Source organism: Phyllobates terribilis, unplaced genomic scaffold (genome assembly GCF_046119375.1).
Source record: "Phyllobates terribilis strain yellow unplaced genomic scaffold, ASM4611937v1 Scaffold_13__5_contigs__length_258822181, whole genome shotgun sequence".
NCBI lineage: Eukaryota > Metazoa > Chordata > Amphibia > Anura > Dendrobatidae > Phyllobates > Phyllobates terribilis.
In genome coordinates this window covers 185,902,063-185,918,191 of record NW_027362773.1, presented here as the reverse complement: position 1 = coordinate 185,918,191, position 16,129 = coordinate 185,902,063, and positions in this window count along the sequence as shown.

The following is a 16,129-nucleotide window of genomic DNA, read 5'->3' as shown; positions in this document are numbered from 1 at the left end:
GGGGGGGGTGCGACCCAACCCACCTGGAATTGACGATGCCAACGTCACGTAAGACACAGCAAGGGGACTCCCAAAATTGTGGCACAGACACCACTTAACCCTAGAATGCATACCTGTGGCCTTGCAGGCCCGCCCAGTTAATTGTTTTCTATTTTCTGCAAGATTGCTTTAGTTAGAATTTTGAAACTCTAGGTATTCTTCATGTATATAGTTGTTTGTCATTTGAGTTTGAGTTATTCCATGTTATTTGCACACGGGCCTAAAGGGCCCCAGGTATGTGAAAGTGTAGATTTTTATGGTCATGCGTTCTAGGGTTAAGTGGCATCAATTGCCCCACTGTTGCTTAAAACGGTTGGTGAGGTGATTTTACCAAATCCCCAAGCTTTTAGTCTCCCAAGGATGACACAGGGGTAGAAATGTCCTTGCGAATCCATGATTTGATCATCTTTATGAACGTGAGTCTGTCTACATTCTCAGTGGACAGCTGCGTGCGCTTATCTGTCAGCACACCACCAGCAGCGCTGAACACACGTTCAGAGAGAACGCTGGCTGCATGGCATGACAAGATCTCCAAGGCGTGAGTGGCGAGCTCCAGGCGATTTTTCAAGATTGGAATACCAAAATGAGCAAGGGTCCAGTGACACAGTCATGGCTTCAATGTTCACTTGGAGATTCTCCTGTACCATCCTCTCTAGGCATTGACTATGTGTCAGACTTCTTGTCTCCTGTGGCCTTGCAAAGGATGGTCTAAAAAAGTGGTGAAACGATTCCACAAAATTGCTGTTACCAGCAGATACTGTGTTACTGTTACTGTTTGAGTGATGAAGACTCGACAGTCCCACCGTTGGCAAGTTAGAACTGTGAGATTCACTACGTGCACCACTTGTGTTTTGTGGAAAAGCACATGTAAGATTCTGCAACAGATACTCCTGCATTCGTCAATACCTTTTTATGGCAGGAATTATTTTGGCAAATTTACTTTTGTACCGGGGATCTAAGAGTGTGGCAACCCAGTAGTCGGGATTAGTTCGAATTCTGACAATCCGGGGGTCATGTTGCAGGTAGTGCAGCAAGAAGGCACTCATGTGTCTTGCGCATCCAGAAGGACCAAGTCCTTGTTGTGTTGGTAGCAAGGCAAGAATCATGCTTCCTTCCTCTGCCCTCTCCCTCCAACCTCGCACAACAGAAATGTGATCAAGGTCTCCCTCATCTGATGAGTCTTCCATGCCCATTGCCAGTTCGTCCTCCACTTCTTCCTCGGCTCCTGCACCTTCCTCAACAGTTTGGCTGCTACCATGCGCCCTGGTTAATCCCTCTCCCCCACCCTCCCATGCCTGCCGCCTTGGTGCTGCCAACCGTCTGGACCTTGGAGATGTTATCCCTTCCGCATACGACTCCTCCTCTACTTCCTCCACCTCCTCTTGTCCCACCACCTGACTCCGAATTCTGTTTAACATGTGCTCCAGCATGTAAATGACCGTAATAGTCATGCTGATAATGGCATCGTCAGCACTAAACATCTTCGTCGCCATTTCAAGACTGTGCAGAAGGGTGCATAGGTCCCTGATCTGAGACCACTCCTCCAGCATGATTTGCCCCACCTCTGGATCTCGTTGGCCCAGGCTATATGTCAGAACGTATTGCACCAGGGCTTGTCGGTGCTGCCACAGTCGCTGCAACATGTGCAGAGTAGTGTTGAGCCACCCCCGTAGTGTTCGAGTTCGGTTCGGTTCGTCGAACACCCGTGTGTTCGCCGAACTGTTCGTCGAACTGTTCGTCGAACACTTTCGAACACCGTTAAAACCAATGGCAGGCAAACAAAAACACATAGAAACACATAGAAAACACCTTCAAAGGTGTCCAAAAGCTGACAAACTGTTCAGAAGACACAACTAACACATGGAAAAGTGACAAGTACATATAGTCATGCGAAAAGAAAAGAGGTGGAGGAGTAAAAGGAGGGGGAGACACAGATATAGGCATGTCATGCCCTTCTAAAATCCAAAAAGTGAGAAGCCGACACGGCCAGTCCGCTCCTGCCCGTGCCACCTCCGTGTCGCCGGGTTTGTGCCAGAGCCGCGGTGAACCCTGACGGCCAGCCCCCCTCTCCCAATACTGGTGCCTGTCCACTGGTGGGTCGAGAGAGCCCCCCTGTGGTGGAGGCAGCTCTAAGCTTTTTAATTTAAATTGTCCCTCTAATTTGAATGAATACACTTTAAATCCATTTACAAGGATCTATTGGAGGGCAAGTCTCATGCCAGCAGCCGCGTAATTCCAGCTCCAGTAGCGTCCACTAAAGCTGCTGCAGTTAAAAAGCTTTTATAAGGATCGAGCTCGGCTGTCCACCGCAAGGCATCCTACTGCCAGTCCCAGCCCCTATGCCTTGGGGTGCCTCCTGATGCTCTTCACTGAGTATCCCGTGGTCCCGAAGCATTTCCTTTGAAAAAATTAAGTGTCCAAACTACAGGTGGTGTAGCTTGCTTAACAGCCGGGATAATCCGCTGACTAGCAGACACTGCTACTAGGCACAAAGTATTTCCTGGGCTAGATGCAGTTAAAAATTTGTAAGTAGATACTCTCGTTGGATGCTGAGAAAGCATTCCATAGAGTCTCCTGGCACGCCATATATGATTCTCTTAAAAAGCTTGGGGTAGGGGTCTAGGGGACCCTTTTATAGCCAAAATCACGGCCCTGTATCACAATACGTCACCTAGGCTGAAGATAAATGGAACTGTAGCACCGAGGGCTCGGTTGCTACAGACGTATTGCACCTCACCCAGAGGTGTGATATCTCACTCTCATATAAGGATGGAGTGTGGATCAGGACCCGACACCTGCATGCATTACACCACATTGCCGTGGGGCAGGGCGACCAATATGCCCCTGAGATGGGCACGACAGTCCCTGTCCCTGGCTGGAGTGGGGGGAGGGAACACTGAGGAAGGGGAACCCTGCAGTGCAGGAGCAGGGAGGAAGCAGTTCCTGGGTGCATTGAGAAGGGAGTATAAAAGGTGGGCACCATCTTAGTTCAGTGCAGAGAAGTCTGAGCAGAAGTGGCAGGGAGCATAGGCTCTGCATGAGCTCTGCTCCGGAGGCGGGCCTAGTAACAGAGGCCCAGGCCTGCAAGAGGGAGAAGGAAGGAAGAGGAGCGGAGAAGGCTCCAGGAACGAGGAATGAAGGGATCCCAGGGGTGCGGACGGGCGAGTCGCCACCGCACGCCCGAATCCACCTGCGTGGAGGGGTCAGGCCAAAGGGGGAGACCGGTCCCCGAACTAGTGGAGGCAGGAAACGACCCTCAGCTAGAAACCGGAGGCTCTGACATTTTATGTGGCGCAGCCCATTGCTCCACCCGCTAGGAAGGCACCACATAGGGTCAGGGAAACTGGCGCCAAGTTTACCAAGAGGAGGCCCGAGGCAGCCGGACAGAAGTGTTGGTAAGAAAGGCCAGACAAAGGACACACAAAGGGGGTCCTGTGAAGCGCTCCAAAGTTATCTGGGAGTTGTCTGAGCCCCTCACCTGGTGAGCACAGTACGATGTGGGCAGCCGTTACCTGCAGACGTGGTCTGGATAATAAGAACTGTGAGTAAAGGCCCTGAACTGCATCACTGACTCCGTGTCGTTACTGCTGCTGCCCTGCACCATCACCCCCATCCTCCGCATACACTGCCCTGAGGCTATACTCCTCCCGTGGGGAGTTATGCTACGCTCTGCTGCACCCACAACACCAGCCTTAGCGGTCTGCCCTGTAGCGGCGGTTCACTCTGACCGCAATCCACGGGTGGCGTAGTCGGACATTTAAACATCAAAACCACATAAATAGTTCCGCCACTGGTTTGACCGCCCTGAGCCACGGAACCGGATCGCCGCCACGAAGACTACAACCACCAGCATCCACCAAAAAGGGTCCGGCTCCGGGTGTCCCAAGGCCCAGGGGGTGCGTCAGAACATTTTCATCACCTTTCACAATCACCAATGGGACAAGGCAGGGATGTCCTCTGTCCCCTCTCTTATACATCCTAGTGACGGAGCACCTGCTCTCATCAATTCGCCATAACCCCAATATTAGGTGGATTGAGGTGGGAGGCACCGAGTACAAGTGCTCTCTATTTGCTGATGATGTCCTAGTATATATCACTCAATCACATATATCCATCCCTGCTGTTATGGCTGAAATAGATCACTTTGTTACATGGTAAAATTTTAAAATCAATGCAGCGAAGTCTGAGGCCCTCGATGTCTCCCTCCCTAAATCCATATAGGATTCCATCCAGTTCAACTTTCCCTTTGCCTGGCCCTCACAGGGTATCAAATACTTAGGAATTCCTATTCATAGAGACCTCTCCCATCTATGTTATCTTAATTTTGGGCCCTTTATTGAACAATTCCATACAGACCACGGTTGGCAAGTTAGAACTGTAAGATTCACTACGTGAACCACTGGTGTTTTGTGGAAAAGCACATGTACACCGCGTTCCAAATTATTATGCAAAAAGTGTTTAGGAGTGATAAGGGAAGAATTTGTTTGTTTGTCAGTTAAACTCATTGATGGTGATGTGTGTCAGGGCTCTTTATATCACTGTAAGCAATTGCAGACACCTGTGCTAATTAGTTTGGCAGGTGTGTCCAATGAAAGGCAAGACTACTTAAGAAGGCTCTCTCACATTATTAAGCAGCCTACATTTTCTGCCAAAATGGGAAAGAAAAAGGATGTGTCGGCTGCTGAGAAGCAACAAATTGTGGAGTGTTTAGGTCAAGGCATGACTACAATCAACATTGTGCGATGATCAGGATGAAGTGTCTTGGCAATCAAGAAGTATGTAGCTGATTCACAGTACACACGTGTGCGTGCTGATAAGGGCAAATTGAGGACTCTTTCCTACAGGCAATTACGTCAGGTTGAAAGAGCAGCGGCAAAAAAGCCTTGTCATAGCAGCAGACAAGTTTTTGAAGCTGCTTGTGCCTCCAACGTCCCCCGAACAACAAGATGCAGGGTCCTTCAGAGGTTTGCAGCTGTGCATACGCCATCCTGTCGACCTCCTCTATCCACTTCACACAAGCAGAAACGGCTCCAGTGGGCCAAACATTACATGAAGACTGATTTCAAAACTGTTTTGTTCACGGATGAGTGCCGTGCAGCGCTCGATGGTCCAGATGAATGGAGTGGAGGATGGCTGGTTGATGGACACCCCACGCAAACACGGCTACAGCGCCAACAAGGAGGAGGTGGAGTAATGTTTTGGGCTGGAATCATGGGGAGAGAGATTGTCGGCCCCTTTAGGATCCCTGAAGGCGCTAAAGATGAACTCCATAATGTATGTGGATTTTCTCAAACAGCACTTCCTGCCATGGTTCAAGAAGAAGAACCGTGTATTTCACAGCAAGATCATTTTTCTGCATGATAATGCACCATCTCATGCTGCACATAAAACATCTGCATCTCTGGCTGATATGGGCATAAAAGGGGACAAACTTATGGTGTGACCCCCATGCTCCCCTGACCTCTACCCCATTCAGAACCTTTGGAGCATCATTAAAAGGAGTGTCTATGATGGCGGGAGGCAGTTCACATCTAAGCAACAGCTCTGGGAGGGTATTCTGTCCTCATGCAAAACAATTGAAGCAGAAACCATCCAAAACCTGACAAATTCAATGGACGAGAGAGTTCAGAAGCTCCTTTCGAACAAGGGGTCCTATGTGAAAATGTAACATCACCTAGAATAAAGTTTTGAGTTGAAAACTGTTTGATTTCAGTTTCTAACAACCTGCTAATGCTTATAATTTCAAAAATGACCATTTTTTTGGTCTTTATTAAAATGAAAAGGTTGATCGAAAAGTTTGGGGGATCTAAGAGTGTGGCAACCCAGTAGTCATGATTACTTCGAATTCTGACAATATGAGGGTCATGCTGCAGGTAGTGCAGCAAGAAGGCACTTATGTGTCTTGCGCATCTCGGAGCCCCAAAATTATTTTCCGGGCTAGATGCAGCTAAAAATTATTTTTAATTTTAAATCTGGTGAAGCTTATTATAGATGGCCTAATAGGATCAGTGCTGCACACTGCTACAAAGCCCAAATTATTTTCCAGTCAAGATACAGATAAACATGATTAGTAATTTGAAAGCTTAAAACGGTTGGTAGGGTGATTTTATCCAATCATCAAGCTTTTACTCTCCCCAGGATGACACAGGGGTAGAAAAGTCTTTTCGGATCCATGATTTGTTCATCTTTATGAACGTGAGTCTGTCTACATTATCAGTGGAGAGCCGCGTGCGCTTATCTGTCAGCACACCACCAGCAGCGCTGAACACACGTTCAGACAGAACGCTGGCTGCGGGGCATGACAAGATCTCCAAGGCGTAAGTGGCTAGCTCCGGCCATTTATCCAGATTGGAAGCCCAAAAAGAGCAAGGGTCCAGTGACACAGTCGTGGCTTCAATGTTTACTTGGAGATACTCCTGTACCATCGTCTCTAGGCGTTGACTATGTGTCAGACTTCTTGTCTCCTGTGGCCTTGCAAAGGATGGGCTAAAAAAGTGGTGAAATGATTCCGCAAAATTGATGTTACCAGCAGATACTGTGGTTCTGTTACGGTTTGAGTGCTGAACACTTGACGGTCCCACGGTTGGCACTCATGTGTGTTGCGCATCCAGGAGCACCAAGTCCCTGTTGTGTTGGTGGTGAGGTAACAATCATGCTTCCTTCCTCTGTCCTCTCCCCCCAACCTCGCACAACAGAAATGTGATCAAGGTCTCCCTCATCTGATGAGTCTTCCATCAGTTCGTCCTCCACTTCTTCCTGGGCTCCTGCACCTTCCTCACTAGTTTGGCTGCTACCATGCGCCCTGGTAAAATCATCTCCCCCACCCTCACATGCCTGCCGCCTTGGTGCTGCCGACCGTCTGGACCTTGCAGATGTTAGCCCTTCCGCATACAACTCCTCCTCCTCTACTTCCTCCACCTCCTCTTGTGCCACCACCTGACTCCGAATTCTGTTTAACATGTGCTCCAGCATGTAAATCACCGGAATAGTCATGCTGATAATGGCATCGTCAGCACTAAACATCTTCGTCGCCATTTCAAAACTGTGCAGAAGGGTGCATAGGTCCCTGATCTGAGACCACTCCTCCAGCGTGATTTGCCCCACCTCTGAATCTCGTTGGCCCAGGCTATACGTCAGAACGTATTGCACCAGGGCTTGTCGGTGCTGCCACAGTCGCTGCAACATGTGCAGAGTTGAATTCCACCGGGTAGGCACATCGCATTTTAGCCGGTGAAGTGGCAGGCCCAACGACTTCTGTAGAGATGTAAGTCGCTGAGCTGCGGGATGCGAACGGCGGAAGTGAGCACACAGCGACCGTGCCCTCTGCAGAAGGCCATCTAGTCTGGGATAGTGGGCTAAAAATTGCTGGACAACCAGGTTCAACACATGAGCCATACAAGGCACGTGTGTGACATTGCCCCGGCGAAGGGCCGCACCCAGGTTTGCAGCATTGTCGCACACGGCCTTCCCTGGTTTCAGGTCCAGTGGAGACAACCATTCATGAAATTGGTTCTCCAGAGCTGACCACAACTCCTCAGCTGTGTGACTCACATTTCCCAGACATTTCAATGTAAAAACCGCCTGATGACGTTGAGCCCTACTGCCAGCATAGTAAGGAGGTGTGCAGGATCCCTTCTGCGCAGTTAGAAAGCTTGTGGCATGACCAGACAGGCTTTGGGTGCAGGTGGAAGACCGAGAGGAGGTTGAGGAGGCAGAAGCAGTGGAGGAACTTTGACATAAAGAGGATTGACGCACAACTCGTGGGGACGGCAAGACTTGGACAGCAGCCCCTTGTCCTGCTGTCACCATAGTTACCCAGTGCCCAGTCAGCGACATGTAACGCCCCTGTCCATGCCTACTCGTCCAAGTGTCTGTGGTGAAATGCACCCTGTCACACACAGAGTTTCTCAAAGAAGCGGTGATGTTGTGTGCGACATGCTGGTGGAGCGCAGGCACACCTTTCTTTGAGAAGTAGTGCCGACTGGGCATCTGGTACTGGGGCACTGCGACGGACATAAGGTCTCGAAAATCCTCTGTGTCCACCAGGCGGAAAGGCAGCATTTCTGTAGCCAAGAGCTTGCAGATGGTGAAATTCAACCTCTTAGCTTTCTCATGGCTAGGAGGAAATGGTCTTTTACTTGTCCACATCTGAGGGACCGAGGGCTGGCTATTGTGCTTAGACGGGGTTGATAAGGGTGTCCCCGGCAAACTGCCGGTCTGTGAGGAAGATGCAGGCGGACATGTTAGGTTGCCTTGATCCAAAGGTGGTGCTATCGATGTCGGACAGCGCTCAAGACCAGCTGGTGTTACCACCTCCAAAGAAAATGATGACCTGCCAATCACGCTGGCTGTTGCGGGTAAAGAGGTGGCAGGTCTGCGCCCCAAAACAGGTGTGACTGCTGTCCCCCCAGTCACAGAGGATGAAGAGGCCGCGGATGCACAAGATATGGCAGACGGTGGTTGGCCCGGCCGGCTAGGCCGCATTGTAGCACACTGAGCTTCCCACTGCAACTTATGCTTCATGTCCATGTGCCGGTTCATGCATGAAGTACTCAAACTATGTATTTTTTGGCCTCTACTTAGCTTTTGCTGACAAATGTTACAGATAACACGAGTTGGGTCATCTTTATCGATCTGAAAAAATGCCCAGGCTATGCAAGGCTTAGCACCCATGCGACCTGAAGAGCCACCACGACTTGTGGTGAGAGGCAGAGTTGTGTTTGAGGATGCAGTTGTTGACGTGCTTCCAGTACTACGTCTCTGTCCAGGAAGGCACAACCTGACCTCGTCGTCACTAGCATCTTCCTCCACCTCCTCTGCTGACCTCATCTCTTGGCTGACTGTGGGTTGACAGTAAGTGGGATCTCCGACCTCATCATCATCACCCTGTGCGTTATCACACCCGTCGTCCTCAGAGCCAACCTGTTCCTGCCCTGACAAAAAACTAAAGTTGTCGCTCCAATCAGGTATTTGAGTCTTATCATCGTCTTCCTCATTGTCTCCACCAACAGGAGTTACAGTTTGGGAATGAGGGTCTACATTATGGTCAGAACCTTCTGCGTCTGGTCCTGGATCCGACTCATAAAGATTCTGGGCATCAGTGCAGATCATTTCCTCGTCTGGATTCACAGAAGCGCTGGAGTCGACCTCTGATTCCCAGGCTATAGTATGAGTAAACAGCTCTGCAGACTCAACCATCTGTTCTACCTCATACTCAGACGGGCAGCTGGAGATTTGGGAGCTGTGAGGAAGCAAGTGCGATTTGGGTGACACCTTTGAGGACTGGAGTATTTGTGATGTTGAAGTTGATGTGGAGGAGAGCCCACTTAAAGGAGCACTTGATATCCGTTGAAGCACCTGCTGTTTTTGTGCCTCATCTGGAATTTGTAGCGATTGGCGTGGCCGTAAGAAAGGGATCTTATCACATTGTCCGCTAAAAGAAGTAGACATTTTAGTTTGGCTGGAAGATGGTCTTTCTTCTGCACCTACCCCACGGACACAACCTTTTTTCCCCTTCCCAACACGCCTATTCCCCTTTCCACCAGCAGCAGGCCTTTTTCCACTCATTTTGGTGGTTAACTAATTCACAACTCTGGAGTTGTTTGCACAAAAAAACAATGGATGGTAACCGAGCAGAGCTGAGTGGCCAAACTGTGGTATTAGGCCAAAACTATTGGCTGGGTTAGATGCAGAAAAAAATTATTTTTAATTTGCAACCTGATGGAGGTCAGTATAGATGGACTAATAGACCAAGTCCCACACACCGCTAGAAGCCCAAATATTTTTTCAGAGCTAGATGCAGAAATTTTTTTTATTCAATTTGCAACCTGATGGAGGTCAGTATAGATGGACTAATAGACCAAGTCCCACACACTGCTAGAAGCCCAAATATTTTTTCAGAGCTAGATGCAGAAAAAAATTATTTTTAATTTGCAACCTGATGGAGGTCAGTATAGATGGACTAATAGACCAAGTCCCACACACCGCTAGAAGCCCAAATATTTTTTCAGAGCTAGATGCAGAAAAAAATTATATTCAATTTGCAACCTGCTGGAGGTCAGTATAGAAGGACTAATAGAACAAGTCCCACACACTGCTAGAAGCCCAAATATTTTTTCAGAGCTAAATGAAGAAAAAAATTATTTTTAATTTGCAACCTGATGGAGGTCAGTATAGATGGACTAATAGACCAAGTCCCACACACTGCTAGAAGCCCAAATATTTTTTCAGAGCTAGATGCAGAAAAAAATTATTTTTAATTTGCAACCTGATGGAGGTCAGTATAGATGGACTAATAGACCAAGTCCCACACACCGCTAGAAGCCCAACTATTTTTTCAGAGCTAGATGCAGAAAAAAATTATATTCAATTTGCAACCTGCTGGAGGTCAGTATAGAAGGACTAATAGAACAAGTCCCACACACTGCTAGAAGCCCAAATATTTTTTCAGAGCTAAATGAAGAAAAAAATTATTTTTAATTTGCAACCTGATGGAGGTCAGTATAGATAGACTAATAGACCAAGTCCCACACACTGCTAGAAGCCCAAATATTTTTTCAGAGCTAGATGCAGAAAAAAATTATTTTTAATTTGCAACCTGATGGAGGTCAGTATAGATGGACTAATAGACCAAGTCCCACACACCGCTAGAAGCCCAAATATTTTTTCAGAGCTAGATGCAGAAAATTTTTTTATTCAATTTGCAACCTGATGGAGGTCAGTATAGATGGACTAATAGACCAAGTCCCACACACTGCTAGAAGCCCAAATATTTTTTCAGAGCTAGATGCAGAAAAAAATTATTTTTAATTTGCAACCTGATGGAGGTCAGTATAGATGGACTAATAGACCAAGTCCCACACACTGCTAGAAGCCCAAATATTTTTTCAGAGCTAGATGCAGAAAAAAATTATTTTTAATTTGCAACCTGATGGAGGTCAGTATAGATGGACTAATAGAACAAGTCCCACACGCTGCTAGAAGCCCAAATATTTTTTCAGAGATAAATGAAGAAAAAAATTATTTTTAATTTGCAACCTGATGGAGGTCAGTATAGATGGACTAATAGACCAAGTCCCACACACTGCTAGAAGCCCAAATATTTTTTCAGAGCTAGATGCAGAAAAAAATTATTTTTAATTTGCAACCTGATGGAGGTCAGTATAGATGGACTAATAGAATGATGCTATGCCCAAAAGATTTTACTTCACTAGGTGCAGTAAAAAAATTGGTATTCTATACACAGGTGGTATATCTTGCAACACAGATAGGCTACTCCACTGACTAACACACTCTGCAATAGGCCAAAAAGGATTAGCTTTGCTAGATTCAGCCAAATGCTGTGAAAAAAACTTGCACAGCACTGGCACAGACCTGCCTGGCAAAAACTGATAGGAACTGATGTAACCTAGTCCTGAAAAGGACTCCAATTACAATTAGTCTTTACTCCCACAATCTATCTATTTAAGAGCACAGACCTGCTTGATAAAAGTCGTAGGAAATGCTGTAACCTAGTCCTTAAAAGGACTGCAATCACAACTATTCCCTACTCCCAAGCTATCTGTATATTTGTGCGAAAATTGGCTTGAAATTAACAAGGTATAGCGCACACAGCAACAGCGGTGCCGTCTAACACGCAGCTGCAGCAGTGAGAAAATGGTGGCGACGGGGAAAATGGCTTGGTCTTATAGGGCAAGGACATGTGACATACACTGCCAATCACACATGCCCTTGCTTGTGTGAAAAAAAGCACTTCGCTCCATGTGTGCGCTGCTGATAGGCTGACAGATTGCACCTCCCCACTGCAAATGCGGGAAAGAGAAAAAAAAATGGAGATCTTCATTGTTCCTGCAGAGATCCATCCCCTGCCCCTCCCCCCGCCCCGCTGTACACTCAAACTGCGTATTAACATTAATTTTCATCATTACTGAGAAAAAATCCAGTTATGATTTTGGTGCACGAACAGTTATCGAACATAACCTCGAACAGCCAAATTTTTCTCAAATTGTTCGTGTTCGCCGACCGGCTCGAACACCGCCCAAAACAGCTCGAATTTGAGATTGGCGAACAGTTCGAGTAGAACAACGCTCATCTCTAGTGCAGAGTTGAATTCCACCGTGTCGGCACATCACATTTCAGCTGGTGAACTGGCAGGCCCAACGACTTCTGTAGAGATGTAAGTCGTTGAACTGCGGGATGCGAACGGCGGAAGTGAGCACACAGCAACCGTGCACTCTGCAGAAGGCGATCTAGTCCGGGATAGTGGGCTAAAAATTGCTGGACAACCAGGTTCAACACGTGAGCCATACAAGGCACGTGTGTGACATTGCCCCGGCGAAGTGCCGCACCCAGGTTTGCAGCATTGTCGCACATGGCCTTCCCTGGTTGCAGGTCCAGTGGAGACAACCTTTCATGAAACTGGGTCTCCAGAGCTGACCAAAACTCCTCAGCTGTGTGACTCACATTTCCCAGACATTTCAAAGTAAACACTGATGCGTTGAGCCCTGCTGCCAGCATAGTAAGGAGGTGTGCAGGATTCCTTCTGCGCAGTTAGAAAGCAGGTGGCATTACCAGACAGGCTTTGGGTGCAGGTGGAGGACCGAGAGGAGGTTGAGGAGGCAGAAGCAGTGGAGGAAGTTCGAGATAAAGAGGATTAACACACAACTCGTGGGGACGGTAAGACTTGGACAGCAGCCCCTTGTCCTGCTGTCACCATAGTTACCCAGTGCCCAGTCAGCGACATGTAACGCCCTTGTCCATGCCTTCTCGTCCAAGTGTCTGTGGTGAAGTGCACCCTGTCACACACAGAGTTTCTCAAAGAAGCGGTGATGTTGTGTGCGACATGCTAGTGGAGCGCAGGCACACCTTTCTTTGAGAAGTAGTGCCGACTGGGCATCTGGTACTGGGGCACTGTGACGGACATAAGGTCTTGAAAATCCTCTGTGTCCTCCAGGTGGAAAGGCAGCATTTCTGTAGCCAACAGCTTGCAGATGGTGAAATTCAACCTCTTAGCTTTCTCATGGCTAGGAGGAAATGGTCTTTTACTTTTCCACATCTGAGGGACCGAGGGCTGGCTGTTGTGCTTAGACGGTGTTGAGTAGGGTGTCCCCGCCAACTGCCGGTCTGTGAGGAAGATGCAGGCGGACATGTTAAGTTGCCTTGATCCAAAGGTGGTGCTCTCGATGTCGGAGAGCGCTCAACACTAGCAGGTGTTTCCACTTCCCAATGAACTGACGACCTGCCAATCACACTGGCTGTTGCGGGTAAAGAGGTGGCAGGTCTGCGTCCAAAAACATGTGTGACTGCTGTCCCCCCAGTCACAGAGGATGAAGAGGCTGCGGATGCACAAGATGGGGTAGACGGTGGTTGGCCCAGCCGGCTAGGCCGCATTGTAGCACAGTGAGCTTCCCACTGCAACTTATGCTTCATATCCATGTGACGGTACATGCATGAAGTACTCAAACTATGTATTTTTTGGCCTCTACTTAGCTTTTGCTGACAAATATTACAGATAACACGAGTTGGGTCATCCTTATCGATCTGAATAAATACCCAGGCTATGCAAGGCTTAGAGCCCATGTGACCTGAAGAGCCACTACGACTTGTGGTCAGAGGCAGAGTTGTGGTTGAGGATGCAGTTGTTGACGTGCTTCCAGTACTCCGTCTCTGTTCAGGAAGGCGCAACCTAACCTCGTCGTCAATAGCATCTGTGATGCCCCGCTGCGCTTGGTATCACAGATCCTACAAGAGTGCATTGATGGAATCCTCCACAAGAGGCCCCCATAAACATTCACACATCTCCACCTTCCACCTCAGACCAGCAGAGGGAGCCCGTTAGGGATATAAATAGGGAAGGTGGAGCTAGGCAGTTCAGTTCCTCTGAAGAGTTCCTGCAGTAGAGAAGCCTAAGAGAGGTCAGTCTGCAGTGGAGCTCAGTCTAGTCTAGAGAACGCAGTTAATAGTTCAGCAGTGGAGCACGAGGCTCCTGCTTGCTAGATTCAGGGAGCCCAGATAGAGCTTAAGGTGTGCCGGTGCCGTAAGATCAGTGAAGCGCGGCAAGCTGCCGTTAGTGTGTATAGCCTAGTGAGGGCCCGAGTAGGCCGAAGGCGAGTGGCGAGTTAGTACATAAGGGGCAGAGGAGCTTAACCAGCTCACCCCGAAGCATTTACCGGACACAGGATCCGAGCTTACCGGTATCTCTATGACCCAGTAAGGCATAACCGGAATCCCTGGAGAACTACAAGTCCCAGGATCGCTAAGGTGCTGATATGTAACAGAGCCAGGAGACGCTTAGGCCCCGCATACTGGGAGCGTGAACTCCAAGAGAAGGCCCTACCACAAGGTCAGCCAGCGCAGGACAGAGACAAAGTTAGGCCTAGCTCCAGGCAGGTCAGAAACTTACTACGCAGAGGCAAGAAACAGGAGGCCCTACACCCGCTCATTGGGGAGGATCCTGATATGCACCCTTCACCCTACAGTGCTCCGGGATGTGCCTGAATTTCCACCAGTAAAAGGTACTGAAGTGACTACCGTGTCCGTTCCCGTTCTTGCTCTAACCCAGCTGGGTCTCGCCTGTCCTGCATTCCCCCTGCATACGCTGCCCTGAGACCTAGCTCCACCTGTGGGGAGCTATACCATCGAGCTGCCTTATCACCGGCCTCAGTGGACTGCTGCAGCGCTGGTGCTTGTCACCAGATACCACAGGTGGCGTCATGAACTCTTATAAAATTAACAATTATCCACCCTTTTAAAGAGAGACCCCAGGGTACGGGCCAGGGAGCCGACCACCGCAACATCCCCAAGGCCAGGCAAATGCCCGGGTACCGAGTTATCCCCATCCCCAGGGCTAGTCACATCCTCCTCCACCTCCTCTGCTGACCTCATCGACTGTCTGACTGTGGGTTGACAGTAAGTGGGATCTCCAACCTCGTCATCATCACCCTGTGTGTTATCACACCCGTCGCCCTCAGAGCCAACCTCTTCCTGCCCTGACCGAAAAGTCAAGTTGTCGCTCCAATCAGGTATTTGAGTCTCATCATCGTCTTCATCATTGTCTCCACCAACAGGAGTTACAGTTTGGGAACAAGGGTCTACATTATGCTCAGAACCTTCTTCATCTGCTCCTGGATCCAACTTATAAAGATTCTGGGCATCGGATCAGATCATTTCCTCATCTGGATTAACAGAAGCTCTGGAGCAGACCTCCGTTTCCCAGGCTATAGTATGAGTAAACAGCTGGGCAGACTCAGCCATCTGTGTTACCCCATACTCAGACGGGCAGCTGGAGACTTGGGAGCTGTGAGGAAGCAAGTGCGATTGGGGTGACACCTCTGAGGACTGGAGTATTTGTGATGTTGAAATTGAGGTGATGGAGAGCCCACTTGAAGGAGCACTTGATATCCGTTGAAGCACCTGCTGTTTTTGTGCCTCATCTAGAATTTGTAGCGATGGGCGTGTCCGTAAGAATGGGATCGTATCACATTGTCCACGAAAAGAAGTCGACATCTTAGTTTGGCTGGAAGATGGTCTTTCTTCTGCAGATGTTACCCCCCCCCCCCACCGTGGGGGGCCTCGACCCACCGGCGGACAGGCACCAGTATTGGGATAGGGGGGCTGGCCGTCAGGGTCCACCGCGGCTCTGGCACAAGCCCGGCGACACAGAGGTGGCACAGAGAGGAACGGACTGGCCGTGTCGGCTTCTCACTTTTTGGATTTTAGAAGGGCATGACATGCCTATATCTGTGTCTCCCCCTCCTTTTACTCCTCCACCTCTTTTCTTTTCGCATGACTATATGTACTTGTCACTTTTCCATGTGTTAGTTGTGTCTTCTGAGCAGTTTGTCAGCTTTTGGACACCTTTGAAGGTGTTTTCTATGTGTTTCTATGTGTTTTTGTTTGCCTGCCATTGGTTTTAACGGTGTTCGAAGGTGTTCGACGAACAGTTCGACGAACAGTTCGGCGAACACACTGGTGTTCGACGAACCGAACCGAACTCGAACACTACGGGGGTGGCTCAACACTAGTCCTAATCCCGTCCCAGACCCAGTTTATAAGGGCAGATTCCTCCCCTCCCAGGTCTGGGCGGGCAGTG